The 14647-nt window shown below is 41.2% G+C and overlaps 1 long non-coding RNA gene across 1 annotated transcript; it reads right to left on the bottom strand.

The window, feature by feature from the left end:
• Positions 1 to 11748: 11748 nt before the first annotated feature.
• LOC143590080 (uncharacterized) lies at positions 11749 to 14023 on the bottom strand. Its single transcript, XR_013145403.1, has 3 exons — positions 13900 to 14023; positions 12195 to 12282; positions 11749 to 12099 (listed from the first exon to the last, which is right to left on the bottom strand). It is a non-coding gene; the product is annotated as an uncharacterized LOC143590080 (long non-coding RNA).
• Positions 14024 to 14647: the final 624 nt, after the last annotated feature.

The raw sequence follows: 14647 nt of genomic DNA, 5'->3' as shown, positions 1-14647 counted from the left end.
GGTTTCCTTTACCTTCCACCAAGCCAAAACATCAAAAGTGCCATATTCCTCTTCGGATAAACCGGTAGAGAAATCATATGCACTATACCTTCCTAGTTCGCTTGAAGGGGTGTTACCCCTTTGTTTTTTAGCCGTTACGTTGCGAACGGTGTTCATAAGGCTAATCATGGGGTCTCGTACTCTAGGAGCACTTGAACTTGATGAAGACCCCCCCGGCGTAGGCATGTGTATGTTTGACCCATATTTATTTATATAAAAGTCATACATAAATTTAAAATTCAAGTTAAAATCATTTTGTGCCTCTGTTGAAAAGTTTGGGTCAACTTCATGTATATCTAAGGCTGAAAAAATTTCGTCTATCACACATTCAACCCCCGTAACATTTAACATTGGGTTTAAAGCGGCGGCGCAAGTAAAAATCGGTGGCAATTCAAGAAAGTATTTTTTTAATTTAAACTTCATTGGTAATATGATGTTTGAAAACATTGGACTTTTATTTTCAAATTCTTTAAGATTGTTAACGATTAAAAATAACTCCGAAAGAACCAAGGGACTTGTCGGATAATACGTTCCCGATAGTTTCGTAGTTGATGTTTTAAAAACTTCAAGAAAAGTCGATAAGTCATTGATAATTTCCCATTTCTCATTTGAAAAGGGGATTGCCAAATCATTCTCGGCAAGACTAGAATGAAACATTTGTAAAGTGTCTCTTTGTTTCAAAGCACTTTGAAACATTATGCAAGTGGAATTCCATCGATGAGGTACATCCCAATTAGCTCCCAAAGCTTTTCTTCCCGTATCTTTACAAAATTTTCTATAATCCATTTGTCTTTTTTTACTTTTCTTAAAAACTTCATGTAGCATTACTCTAAAATCGTTTATAACCGATGTAACCTCATCCGAAGCAAGTCCGTCTTGCACGATTAAATTAATGATATGTGCAACACACCTTGAGTGAAAAAATACACCATTGCAAATCGGCGTATATTTTAATTTTAATTTATCAACCGCCGATGTATTATTCGACGCGTTATCAAATGCAATTGAAAATATTTTATTTTCTAGTTTATAAGTTTTTATAACATAATCTAAAATTTCAAACAAATTATCTCCCGTATGTGGATACTCAAAGAGTTCGAAAGCAATGGTGCGTTTCATCATTTCCCACGATGACGGGTCTACCCAATGAGCGGTGACACAAAGATAAGATTCGGGTAGACCATGTGGAGCCGACCAAACATCAGTAGTTAAGTTTATTCCCGTATTTATATTTTCAAAATATGCAATTAGTACCTCTTTGGCCTTCTTCCACAATTTTAAACAATAACGTTTAAGAGTATGACGACTTACGTGAGTGTATTGTGGTTGAAGCGTATCTCGAATCATGGCGGTTAAGCGAGGGTTGTCGAAGTGGCTAAACGGCAAAGCTTCTTGAATCACAAACTTCGCCATACGATCTTGAACTCGATCAATTTGGTATGTAAATATTCCGCCTTCACTATCCATTTGCGTTTGTTGCGACTCGACGTTCTGTTTCAACGCCCTGCAATACGGTCTTTCGATGTGTTTCTTCAAATTTGAATTCGAAAGTGGGTTTAAATAAATCCCACAAAACTTGCACCGAGCCTTCAATGAATGGTCACTCAATTCAACCAAATCCCAATTGCACCAAATCTCTTGATTACGATTATGAGGTACAATACGAACGAAACTTGGTCCGGCGGTGGAACCTTGACCAACCGATGATTGTGAGGCAGCCATAACAACAAATATGAATATAGAAGAAGAGAAAACAAGAGATTAGAGAACTCAGAACGTTGTAATAGCGTTTTTTTGTATTTTTTTGCGTTCGGGTTTGCGTTTTGAGTGTTGTGATGAACCCATTACACTAAATACCTATTTATACTAGTAGTGGGGTGTTTGGGGAGCCAAAAAACGGCCATTTTTGACCCCAACGGTCAAAAAACGGCCATAAAACCGTTTCCCAACGGCTAGAACCACTCCAACGGCTATAACCGGTTCCGAACCGGTTCCGGTCAAACCGGTTCCGGTTCGGTTCCGGTTCCTACCCGGTCCACCTCCAAACATGTCAAACCGGTCCCGGATCGTCGGGTTGAAACGGAACCGAACCGGTTCCTACGAAAACCGGGTAGGAACCGGTTCGGTTCCGCCGAACCGGTTCCAGGAACCGGTTTTGTTGTCCACCTCTAGGTTAGGATGTTATTTGACTATTTGTTCGCATAATAATTTTTTTAAGGAATAGGAATTTGATGAAATTGGATATAGAATTAATTTTTTTTTCTTAAAGAAGTTTTGAATTTAAAAAAGTTGAAACCTATGAAAAGATTTTGAATATGTTAGAACTTTGTGAATTTGAATGACAAAACATTTATAAAAAAATGGAATCTATCACAATAAGTATAACAATCACCGATATGTCTCCACCGTTGATGCCAAGACGAACCCACCCCCGGCAAGGCGGCAACCCACACCTCTTTATTTGCTAATGCACCGCCTCTTTATATATTTCTTGTTGGAACTTGGAAGTATCCTTGAACACTTTGATAACGAGTAGGCCCAAATATTCGATGGGACTAGTCGCTGAATCATACCTCATAGTTCCGGTAACAACCATAGCTGCAAAAAAAGATAGCAGCGATATTACTGTAAGGGACAAGTGGACAGCTTCTATATTAGCCCATACGCAATCCTTGTATAAATGTTGGGGTGGGCGGACGCTAAGATGGAATATTAATATATTTTTGTTTTGAGTTAATTACACGAATGCTCCATGTGGTTTGCACGGATTTAACGTTTGGTCCCTAACTTTGAGAAATTACATGCACGTTCTCTGATATTTTGATGCGGGTAACACTCGTGGTCATTTAACTGGATGACATTAAGTTTTTCAGTTAAGTGTATGTTGATTACTAAAATAACCATACCCATATATAAATATAATAAAGATCAAGATCTTGAATTTGATGTACATCAGTCTTTTGAATTTGTGTTTGTAAATTAGGATATTGGTAGATATCAGGCTTAGGTTTCCGACTTTCGCCGTAGTTCTCGTATTTCCGGTTAAACATGCCATGTTGTAACAGAACTTTGTGAGTGTATTGTGAGGGTTAATTGTGAATTCCTAATTTAATTACTCTAAATTGTAAAGAGTTTACATAACGGAGATGGTTGCCGACAGTTTTGGTTACTAAAAAAAATGAAAGTGTAAGCAGTTGAGTGGCCGAGCATGAGGTCTATTTTATTATTTATGTTTTATTTGTTTATTATTTAATAATGAGGGTATAAAGGTAATTTCATACACACTTAACCGGAAAGTAACGACCATCCACACTAGAGAGCACCGATGTTACCTACATCAAAGTATGAGGGAGCATGCATGTAATTTTTCAAAGTTCGGGATCGAACATGAAATCCGTGCAAACCACAGGGAGCATCCGTGTAATTAAACTCTTTTGTTTTTAAATTTTACTTTTCCTCTATACATTTGCATTACTTACAAGAAAAGGTCCTAATCGTGTGATGGACTTGTCACAAGCCGGTGATTGACACGGCTACTGTTTGAGGTTCAACTTGTAGTAACGTACTACATTTATCTTGTAGAGTTGTAGTAATTAAGTACATCGGATGGTTAATTCAATATTTAAAACCAAAATGAAATCAACTTCCTTTAAATTGATGAGACAACAAGACGTGAACGAAATACAATCACTTTTAAATTATTTTATTGAAAAGAGAAGGAGAGAACATGTAATGGGTCAACCCGGTTGATATTTTACGAACAACTAGTATTAAGGGGTTAAGATGTGTAACACCCAGTTTTAACGGCTTTTACATTAGTATAAAAGTATAAAACGCGCAAAAATATTCACTTTGAACCGATTCCACCAAAGAAGTATAAGTGATCTAGAATACAATTAATATGCTTTATATAACAATATATGACAGCCTAAATATCATGAAATCCTAGTTTTACAGACTTCCATCGTTCTTACAAAAGGATTGATTAGCCATCTATAGTCATTTACAAAAGGTTGTGGTTTGTTTGGCTGGTCGACAACATCATATAGCCACATTATGTCAAGTCCAAGTTAGTCATTTACAAAAATCCACCAAAAGGGTTTGCCTTCATTTAATCACCAAAAGAGATTGTTTTCCTTTTCAGTAGTAAGTCTTTGTCATTTGGTTCCCTTGCCATTGTCATCTGCCAATGTTTGAATAGGTAGGTTATTAAGTTGAACTATAAGTAATTGAAATTGATATTCGAAGGAAGTTATGGTAGTTACCTGCTGTAGTCAGTAGTTGCCTCTTTTAAGTTAAGTTTTTTTAGGATCGGATGTTGCGGGAGGCATTGCTAGTGGCAGTAGACTATTTCACAAAATGGGTTGAAGCCAAGCCACTAGCAAAAATCACAGCCGAGGCGATGAAGCAATTTATTTGGAGCCACATCATATGCCGTTTTGGCCTGCCCATGGAAATTGTGAGCGACAATGGCAAACAATTCACCGACAGGAAGATATCCAGTTGGCTCAAGGAATTGCGCATCAACCAAATCTTCACTTCAGTATACCACCCTCAGGGGAATGGCCAAGTGGAGCGCGCGAACCAAAGCTTGCTGAATGGGTTGAAGAAAAGGTTGGAGGGAGAATCTCATTCATGGGTCGAGGAGCTACCTAATGTCCTGTGGGCGCACAGGACATTAAGCAAAACCAGCAATGGCGAATCCCCGTTCAGCCTAACCTATGGAACGGAGGCTACGATTCCAGCAGAAATTGGATGCCCATCCCATAGAGTGCTCATGATTAGTAAGATTGATAACGAGCGCTAAAGGAGGTTGGATCTCAACTTACTTGAAGGGCGCAGAGAGGCGGCTATCATCAGTGAAGCCAAATACAAGAAAAAACTAGAAAAATATTACAATCAACGCGTGAAAGAATGCCACTTCAAGAAGAACGATTTTGTCCTTCGGAACAATGAAGCTAGCCGCGCAATACCTCCGGGAAAAATGTCCCCCAACTGGGAGGGACCTTATCAAGTCTCGGAAGAATTGGGAAAAGGCGCATACACTTTAAAAGATTTGAATGGAAAGAAGATCCCGCGCGCGTGGAACGCAGCACAGCTTAGAAAATGTTTCATGTAAAAATTTTCAAGTTTGTAATCAAGGCTTTTTAAGCCATTATGAATAATGATAAGCGCTATTTTCTCTTAATGTGTGTTCTGTTACCTTTTGCATACATGTTTCACACTTCCCTTTATTAATTTTGAGCAATATGACAACATTGTATTGACATCAAAACTAAAAATAAAACGAAGTAAAACATACATGCGCGAGCTTCAAGCTCAAACGCGTTAACGAGTTTTAACTCTAAAACGTTAGGGCCTTAGCCCAATAATATGAGCCTTAGCTCAGGGCCTTAGCCCAATAATACGAGCCTTAGCTCAAATCACTCACAACATCCATCCTACATGCTGCGCAGCTAGACCATAAAAATACCTAAGCACAACTAAGGCAAAGCACATGCCAAAACATAGTTGTTAAGGTCTCAGGTCGAGATCGCGCATGGAATCGTAATGGATATCAGAGTAACACATACTGACACGTAAAGGCTAAAAAAAAAACTCATAATTCCCTATAATAAATGCGCGATAACGTCGCGCAAAAGAGGAATAATGAAACGCCAATGCACGTGTCAGCATAGTCAGGATATTGCAAAATCACTTAAAATATGATAAGGATTAAGTAAATTAATTTCCTTACAACCTTGTTCAAATTTCAACGTGCAAGCATATCTTATATTCAACAAGCAAACATGCAATATAATGAGATGAATGGGGAATGCGCAAGATGCGAATAAGGGAAAAATAAAATTTCATTCCAAAACATAGAAATTTACAAATTTACAAAATGATGAGATACAAACTACAAATAAAAAAAAAACATGAAGGGCTTCTCAAGTCTCTATATCAACGTCAGCCTCTTCATCGCCCTCATCATTACCTCCCTCAGCATCTGGCGCAGCCCGCTCCTCGTCATCTCCAAACTTGCCATAGTCAAGCTGTTCGTCTTGAATGGAGTCGTCTTCTATCACAATAGTGTCAGGAGCGGGTCCTTTGGCCACGCCAGAGCCGCTAGCAGAGGCAGCATTGCCCGCGCCATCATCGCCGCCACCAGCCCCTTCACACTCGTCAAGTAATTTCTTTAGAGTTCCGAGATCGGGCTAATCAGCAAGCAAGGCTATCTGTAAATCATAAGGAAAAGTATGAGTACAAAAAGACTAGGAAAATAAGTCAATGTAAACTCATTAAGATTAAAATACCTGCTCAAGGATGGGAATGGGAGTATTCAAATACTTCTCCCCAACCTCGGCCATGTCAGCACAGACGACGTCGAGCTGATAAGGGTAGTCGGATGGGTTCTTCTTCAGCATGCTATATTCACAGCCATCCTTAAACCCTTCAGCTCGACCCACCAAGCGCGAGGCAGCGTTGCAATCCATCACAAGGGTCTGAAACTCGTCTGAGTATTTCATCGCATAAGCGCAACGAGTCATACCCTGTGAGACTAGCCATTGGCGATCCTGCGCGAGGGAAGAAACAGACGTCTCAAGAGCAGGAATCTGAGAGTTTAACAACTCAACAGTTTCCTTGGTCTGTTTCAGCTCTTCTCTGTCGGACGCTGCTGCCGCCAAGGCCTCATTCCTTTCCGCTCGCGCAGCATCGAGCTCTTCTTGGCCAGACGCTGCCGTCGCTAGGGCTTCATCCTTCTCTGCCCGCGCGGCCTCAAGCTCTTTTTTCAGGCGCGCAACCTCACTCTCTAATAAAAATTTGTCAGTGATAGCCTGCACAAGAGTTTGATCACGCGCCTCTGCATCTAGCTCCAAATCGCGCACTCGCCGCGCGTACTTGGCCGCATCCGCCTCTGCTGCCTGCAGCTTCTCCCGCGCTTCACGAAGGCAGCGTTGGCACTTGCTCGATTCTCGCTGAGTTCTGCTTGGAGTTTCTCAGCTCTCTCTCGAGCGTCAGAAAGATTCCAAGCAGACACCTTAGCCTCTTGCTTGGCCTCCGCAAGAGCATCACGCACCTTTACATAATCATAGCGAAGCTCTTGGGAGGCAGCAAAGAACGCAGACCCAGCAAAAATATGGTCATTGAGCAAATCCACGCGAGCGCGGTCCTCCTGAAACCTCCTTTCAGCTGGAGGCACAGAGTGAGCCCAGAAGTCTTCACACACACCCATGGACTGAAATGAGCTATCCTCAGTAATATTCCATCTCGGGCGGTATATGTGATCGACTTCCTGCAAACACAAAGCAACGTTCTAGTCATCTAAACACTAATATGGAAGTCCGCGCAGCGGAGCAAAACGAACTTATACCTGCGGAGAGCAAGCAGAAAAGTCAGCGCCAGCCCCACGAGAAGGCTGCGCCACGAAATCTCGTGGCGCTACAGGGCTTGCGCGGCCACCATCGAAGTCTTCAAAATTGACCTCCTCATCATCCTATGTAACAGGTCTTTTCTCCTGCGACTTGGAAAAATCAAAACCAGTCTCGCGAGGAGGGCTGCGCGCAGGAGGAGGTGAGGGAGGTCTCGACGCCGCTAGATCAGCGCGTAAAACAGCCTCCTGCTCCTTAGTAATCCCAATGAGGGGAGATTCAGTGCTTACAGGAGCAGGAGCAGAACCAACGGCGCTGGCGCCGGCGCCAGCAGCTTGTGTGCCAGCTATAATTCCTATGAAAAAACCAACAAAGAGAAATGATTCATGACTTGATCTAAAAGAAAAAAGTCAGAAAATAAAAGCGCAATATATAGCTTGGCGCACCGCCGTTCGCGAGTTAAGCATCGCCATGAAGTCCATTTTCCCCCTTTTCGAGGGTAAAACAGGGGACTTCAAAGCAACCTTCGGCGCAGCCTCGGTACCTTGTTGCACCTGAGGTTGATCCACCAAGGTCGCCGGCTCTACAAACATTTGAGTGAGCAAAGATTCATTAATAACTCTATCGGAATCACGCTCATAAAACCATAAAGTATAAACAAAGTATACCTGTTGGAGAAGAGAAAACAGCAGGCGCAGCGCCGCTTCCCTTTTCCGCCGCGCGAAGAGAGGAGGTGGCGGCACCATACCTCGTGTGGACAGGAGGACTGCCCACACCTTGAGGCAAAGAAGACAAGGAAAACTTGGAGGTAAACCCCTTGGTTTTCTCAAGTCCCTTCGCTTGAGTAGGAGGATCCTGAGCAACAGGGGCATCATTTTTCTTCTGTTTTTTACTGGCCCCTGCGCCAGTTTTCCCTTTAGCTTTACGCTTGAGTTGTGGCACCTCAGCTTCCTCCTCCACCTCTTCTTCCGCGAGCTCCAGCTCATAGCTCTCGAGCGCATCTACAATACGTGCAACAGAAATGTTAACCAAATTTGGTATTCTAAAGGCATAAGCATAAGTACAAAGGCCTACCAGGCGCATCGCTGTCAAAGCAAAATCCCAAATCAACAGGGATGAACATATCATCGAAGCGATCGGGGAAACCAACTTCCCCAGCGCCCAGCGCGACAGAGCCACCCTCAATATGCTCATCATAGGCGGCATGGACGTACTCCTTGCTTACTACATAAAACAAGACAAATGATATCAGCAAAACGAATTATATTCGCGCAGAAATAATGCAATGAGCTAATAACTCACATAAGCCATCAACTTGGATAACAGGCTCAGTCGCGCTATCGGTCCACCTCCTGCTCATACCAACCCCCACCAGCGCCTCCTCGCAAATATTCTTGGCGGGGGATGGTTCAGCAGTCAACTTATTAACCCATGCGCCAGTTGGGTTTTTAAGAACATTCTCATCCGCGGGCGCAGAGGTGATCACGCGCATGGTCATGCGGATGGGAACCACACCAGCCTTAATATAAAAAAATTTCTCAGACCAGTCATGAAGGCTTTTGAAGGAAACAGTGCAGCACTTGACCTTCTGACTGCGAGGAATGAACGAGAACCAAGAATCTTGGATTTTTGGCTTATAAAAATATTGAAAGCGCCGAGGGGTGGGCTCCTCGCGCTGAGCTTTGCACATGAACTCAAAATGAGTCATGCGCACAAGTCTAAAAGGATGGACTTGGGATATGTGAATCCCATGAAATTGAAGCAGCGCACCCATAAACCTTGTCATCGGGAGACGAAGGTTGCAGTGAGTGAAAAAATGGCAGTATAAGGAGATATAGCCGGTGGGCGGATCTGCCGCCGTTTGCCCGGCCGCCGGGAGCAGACAGCCGTACTCAGGGAGAAAACCCTGAGAGGCGATGAGACTGTCGAAATCAGACTGTCTCAATTTGCAGGGAATCTCATCCCACCTCTTCACTGTCTTGCCCTTCCCCACCTCCTCCGACGAGGCCTCGGCAGCCCGTTTTCCCTTGCCGGTCTTCTTCAAAGTGGACATGACTAATGATTTTACACGGCGTTTGCTGGGGGAGATTGTGGTGTCTGGGTTATCAGACATACAACTGTGAATCAAACAGAGGTTACTTCAAGAACGGAAATCTGGAAGCAAAAGACAGGCCCTTAATCGGAATAAAAATGGAAGGAAAGAAAAAGCTCTGAAATAACAATGAAGATGAAGAATAACAACTCAAAAGGCTTGCTTTTATAGGCCCAGGAGAGAGAGAAACAGGTACTGATCAGAGTTCACGCGCCCCCACTCGCAGGTGCAGGCCAACGCGAGCGCGACACGTGTTCCTGACACTGTGTGATGGGACATGAAAGGGAACGAAACAGGTACTGATCAGAGTTCACGCGCCCCCACTCGCAGGTGCAGGCCAACACGAGCGCGACACATGTTCCTGAAACTGTGTGAGGGGACATGAAAGGCAACTGTAGCACCTCGAGCACACGAAAAGTCTGACACATGTCTCCATCTCTGACGCATGTCAGCACCAACCAACCACGTACATGGACGATTCATTTCAACCAAAAGGATAGAATTTCGCGCAACGATGAGAAATAAAAAGGAAAAGACAAACCCTATTAAAAGAGAACTATTAAGTCTAATATCTATCTTACCTCGCTCGCGCGAGACAAGACACACATTAGACTGGGGGGGCTTGAAGAGGTATGTACCCGCCTTAACATCCAGCGGGGCGGGTCAACCCACAAGATATAGACAAGAGGCTTGAAATCAAGATATCATGAAGGCACAAAGCCAAAACCTATGCGCATGGCGCATATCACATATGCTCACGCATATCACATATGCTCACGCGTATCACATGCTCACGCACCATATATGTTCACGCATATCACATCTGCACGTGACGCATCTGCGCGTGGCGCATATCACATGCTCACGCATATCACATCTGCGCGTGGCGCATCTGCGCGTGGCGCATATTACATATGCTTGCGCATATCACATCTGCGCATGAAACATCTGCGCGTGAGAATAAAGAGAAGACCTCGCGCATCCTCAGGATAGGCGCATATCACACGTGCACATAATCAACCTCGTCCTTATCCAAATCAGGATAAGGACAACCTTGATTGTGCTCGTCAGACAACCTTACATAAGGTATCCTTTAAGGAATAAGAATATGCTGATGTTGACAGCTGCCAATGAAAGGTGGACAACTCAGCAAAACCCATGTGCTACCACGTGATTGTACATGGGTCAGGTGAAATACCTGGGTCAGAGAATAATCAATGAAAAAGCACCAGGTGTCCTAAGGGCACGTGGCGCAAAGCAATAGGAGAAGGCCAAAAAGGCCCTAATGGGATCTGAGCCCAATCATTGGAAACCCTAACACTATAAATACCACACCACCTCCACAAGGGGAGGTAAGCAAGAAAATACATTCCAATTCCTTACTCACTCTCAGATTATTATTATCTTCTCCTACAATCTCTTATTCTCACACCGGAGGGTTACCCCAAAGAGGACCCCTCTGTCCCTTTCTGAGGGGTAAGTTCACGGTGCTGCTCGTTTTATAGGTGGAAGAATTCATACTCCGGAGAACCATCGGTGAAATAGCATACTCATACCCGAGGAAAGTTGATCGTATACCAGTGAGCCGATCCACGTTTCTTCAGTAAGAATGTTTGGATCTCGTTTTGTAATGCAATCGTCTGATTGTTTGCCATGTTTGTGGCCTTGGTGACGACAACTGATTTGTTAGATTGCATTACTAATTCAAAAGGCTTGAGTTGGCTGTGCAACTATTTCTTGTGGTAAAACCCGTGGATCAGTGTTCCCACCTGCAATGCCCAACTTTTTGCAGCTAAAAGTCGTAAACTAAACCCTTAAGTCAACAAAATTATTCAAGCATTAGACAGATTGACCAAGCTGAGTATTCTTTAATTATTCTACAACTACTAAAGTGATTGGTGCAAATAGCATGCATGTACTATTATCAGTTTATTAACATCAAAATGGATCTACACAAATGATACTAACGAAACTATTTCTAAAATGGTTTGCATGCGAGATGCTCTTAAAAAATTTTAATCCACTGTAAATCAGCTCTGACTTCGCTATATATGAAACGTTAATCAAGCTAAAAACAAATAAGCATAAATCTTTTATGTATTAACACCCACCAATATGCTGATAATAATAAAAAACTTTTGACCCAATGGCCCCGCCAAATGATCTTTCTACACACATTTATTTTAGTCTTAAATATAATTAGCAAGGACGAATGCATCTTTTAAACTTGATCAAATAGAGAAAAAGAGATCATGACTACTTACTAATTACCACAAACTTTTGTCCAACTTTCATTAGGTTTGCTAATTAACTATATTTTCTTTAATAAGTAAAGACTATCAGCTAATAATTCATGGATGCAATAGATAATATTACCTCAGCATGAAGTTCATGACTTCGAAAATCGATGGAATGTCATCTACAGCTCTAAACTATCTCTTGAGGGCATCACAGTCTTTTTACAACTGTTTCGTTTTCCATCTAGATTCTCTATTTTAAAACCAAATGGCAATACGTCTTGGTTGCAGTCCGGGTGGCCTTCCATCATCTGATAAGTAATCTTTAGGTAAGGATCACTTGCTCCAAGCATCACATAAACAGGTGCTTATGCAGTCCCTGTAAAGTTACTAATGATGAATATGATGCTCTTCTTTCATAGGCTGCAAAGATCAGTTTAAAACCAAATGATCAACAAACTGAACAACGCGCACCTGATCATGGGAGACTCAAGTTGAAGCTCCGAGTCAAAGCACAGTACTTTGCACGCTTCATTGCCTATTCCCCCAGTTGCTGCAAAACCTTACAAAAACCATACAAATCGAACTTCAAATTTCATGTGTGACCAAACCAAAATGTTTTCAGCTCAAGTTTGGTCTATATCAAATTAGTAGATCGATAACATATGCCATAATACACCTATAAGGCTATAAAACGAACCATTCGACATATAATCACCGAGCATCAACAATCCGACTTTAGGCACAGATCATATTCATGATTGCAAATCTATAATGGAAGAAAACAGAATCAATATTTGTTGACTAATATATGCTTCATCCAAATGTTTTTTATTGATCTAGAAATTTATGACACAAACTGAGCATCTTAAGTCAAAATAGCAGGCTGATGTTTTTATTTTATTCTATTAGTAATCCATATATAAGTGTTGAAACACATTTAAAAAAATTGGTAGCAAGGACCAGCAACAAACAACAAAGCAAACGAAAGACGTACACGTAGCCATAAACAACTGCTAGCTAGCTAACTAACACGAAGTAAACACGAATCAAGCAAGCAACAATTAAAAAGATAAACCCAAAACATGCTGCAATTCACCAAGAAAAGCACTGTAAAAATAACCTACGTTAAATGTTCTTTCCAAAGGCTCATCAGTTGCACAGAATATCCCAAAAGTCAAAAGTAATAAGTTAATAGTGTCAAAGATCAACATAAAACCACAAAGGCATGAATTTATGTTGGCTTTTTAACAAAATATAACCCCCATCTCTATCACTATCACCAATTGCAAAGGTACTCGTTAGCTCAAAGATTGCGGAATAAACCCGATTGGGAACATCGGCTCCGTCACCGCCGTCGCCTATGGTTCCATGGAACCCGGCAACAGTCATGGCATCGCAGTCGCCTAGGGTTTCCAAAATGGAACCCGGCAACATATGAAACAGAGTCGCGACAATCTAATCGAAGAGATTTCCGTCGCCATAATACACCTGCGGTGGATGATTGTTAAACAGAAACCATCATAAAAATTGGCAAAATATAAGTTCTATGCGAAGGAATAAAGTTCAGTTTCAAACCATCGTCATATCAAAAATGAATCAACGGTACAAAACAAAGGCTCAAATCTCCGTTACGGTTGCAACATATGTTGCCATTCCAAATAACGGAGCGTCATCATAGCGAAACACAACGTGCAAACAACCTAAAGAGACCAATTATTATAATCACTAAAGTTCAACCAAGCTTCTATATAATAAAAACAAACAAAGCTCATAAGATCCATATCATCACAACCTCCATCAAAATGAAGATGAAATTAGACATAAACTCGAAAGAGGATTCCAACAAAGGGCTCAGACAACAACATAGCCACTATTGTTTAGAAAACAGCAACCGACTTTGTTTGATAATATAATAGACTCAGTGCTCAGGCAGAAATCATCGCATCACAAACAAAACTTATCTTTTTCAAATATTTTCTACAATGTAGTTTGCACCTTTTGGTTTGTTAATTGTACAATCTGAACCGTAAACAACCCCGTCTACCAATCTAAACAACAGCAGGCAACAACAACCATTAGGTATAAGTCAAACACCAACAACATGGTCAAAAATCACATGTTGACAATCTCAACATAGCAACAACAATACATCACAGATTACAATAACCAACCATACCTTGAAGGTGAAATAGAAACACCATTCAATGTAATGACCATATAACCAAAGTCACAAACAGAGTAGGTCCCAAACCCCCATCCTCAACCAACGTTAGGGACAATCTACGGTTTTATGCCGCAAACACTAAGTACCACTCGAAAATTGCCCTAGATTTTAAGACACATGTACGTCCAGTGACCGAACCACCGCCACCACACCCTTCTGCCTGTCTCCCCCACTAAAAGATCATCGGACCACCAGATAGAAACCAAGATGGCCTCTTGAACACGGTGGTGTTGACGACCTTGTAATTTTGTATCCGGAACATCATAACAGCATCTGCAACGCTGGATGAATGAGTAAAAAACAACTAAAAGCGTCACGTAGCTGGTCACATCCACTCTCAAACACCAAAAAATCTTATTTTCCTTAAACTTTAAATTCGCTTTTAAACACCCCACATAATCACGTACTTTTATATTTTATTTCTATAAACTTAAATACTTTTATAAATTAAAATACGTTTATATGTATCTTATTTTTTATTTCATATTATTTAAAAATAAATAAGTGTTGGTTAATAGATTTAAAATAAAACTAATAAAATTCATATAAAAAAATAATATTTCATAAACAATAAATAAACCAACGACACGCAAAAACACAAAAACATTATTAAAATGACATAAACAATAATATTTTTTTATTCAAAAAATTTAAACGTTGAACGTAAAAACAAACAAAAAGAAATTATTTTTAATTAAAA

This window comes from Bidens hawaiensis, unplaced genomic scaffold (genome assembly GCF_021521415.1).
Source record: "Bidens hawaiensis isolate Kalapana, Puna unplaced genomic scaffold, B.hawaiensis_p1.1 tig00038154_1, whole genome shotgun sequence".
In the NCBI taxonomy this organism is placed as follows: Eukaryota; Viridiplantae; Streptophyta; class Magnoliopsida; order Asterales; family Asteraceae; genus Bidens; species Bidens hawaiensis.
This window is presented reverse-complemented; position numbering and strand designations above follow the sequence as displayed.